The sequence below is a fragment of the Propithecus coquereli genome, unplaced genomic scaffold (genome assembly GCF_000956105.1).
Source record: "Propithecus coquereli isolate 6110/MARCELLA unplaced genomic scaffold, Pcoq_1.0 Scaffold2, whole genome shotgun sequence".
In the NCBI taxonomy this organism is placed as follows: Eukaryota; Metazoa; Chordata; class Mammalia; order Primates; family Indriidae; genus Propithecus; species Propithecus coquereli.
Window position 1 is genome coordinate 7,221,433 of NW_012144966.1, and position 1,188 is coordinate 7,222,620.

Genomic DNA, 1,188 nt, shown 5'->3' on the forward strand with positions numbered 1-1,188 from the left:
AATATGTGAGGTGATGAACATGTTAATTAGCTGGATTTAATCATTCAACAATGTATGCATATATCAAAACATTATATTGTACACCATAAATACATGCAATTTTAAAAAGGGGTTCTGTGCATTCAAAAACAGGAGAAAGATGGCATCTGCTGGGAGCAGGAGCGCTAGTCACCTTTTCTTTCAGAACAGCTTTCCTCACCTTATGGCAGCTGCTATGGCTGATACAAAAGAAACTAAGACGTGGTCCCTGCATTTGAATAAATTATAGTATACTTTGAGCTTTGGAGTAAGTTTTAGCCATTCCTTCACCCTGATCCTTCAATAGCATGTCTTAGAGGTAACTTAAATGACAGTAACTTAGAGGAGCCATGATTGCTTTGTCAGACAGTGTTTTTGAGGACCCAAGTCCTGATTCTTCTGTGTCTGCTTCCCAGATCTGTTTTTTGCCTCTCCGCCTGTGCTGTGTCCCAGGAGGCCAGGCTCTTTGCACTAGGGCTCCTGTGCCAGCTGGCTTCTTGGCAGCTTCAGCCAATGGGAGGTGCCTGCAGGATAGAAGGTAGAGGGGCCAGGTGGGGGTATTTTTCCCCTGTTCCTCCCTCCTTGGAGTCCCGTAGCTGCCTCACTCCATGACAACAGCTCCCCCTGATCAGCCCTTCCTTGATAGCTTCCAGCTCCCTCTGGACTCTGGTAGCATTTTGCCTCCTTGTCTCTTTAGTGCTGGCTGTGCTCTTGTTTGTTCCTTAATGCTGCTCACACACTGTGTGGAGTCCCCTCATTAAAGTTCTCTTCATTTGTACTTACCAGGGCAATTTTTGTTGCCTGCCAGACCCTGATTGATACACTAAATATGTGTAACCATCACTGAATACAATGGTAACATTCTGTTTATAGGTACTGAAGTGATGAGATAAAGCCTGACTAGACTGATCACCTATAGGTTAGAATCGTGTATTATTCATTTTTTATATCTGCAATGCCTAACAGAAGTGCCTGGTCCTTAATAGGCATTCAGTGACTATTTTTTCAAGTTAATGACATGAAGTGAGCCCACATGATTCATATTGAGAGCAGTGTGCACTCCTGATGAGATTCTGCTCTCCTATTGCTGTTAAGAAGCAGCTTTTCAGGATTTCTGTTCTATCACAGTCAGGGTGTGACAGCTCATGCTGAGCGACGCACTTCAACTCA

The 1,188-nt window shown here is 43.9% G+C and overlaps 1 protein-coding gene across 1 annotated transcript in view; it reads left to right on the plus strand.

Annotated features, from left to right (window-relative positions):
* The window catches only part of MTERF3 (mitochondrial transcription termination factor 3), a 24,646-nt gene that overhangs the window by 9,810 nt on the left and 13,648 nt on the right, over positions 1–1,188 (plus strand). The window lies entirely within an intron of this gene.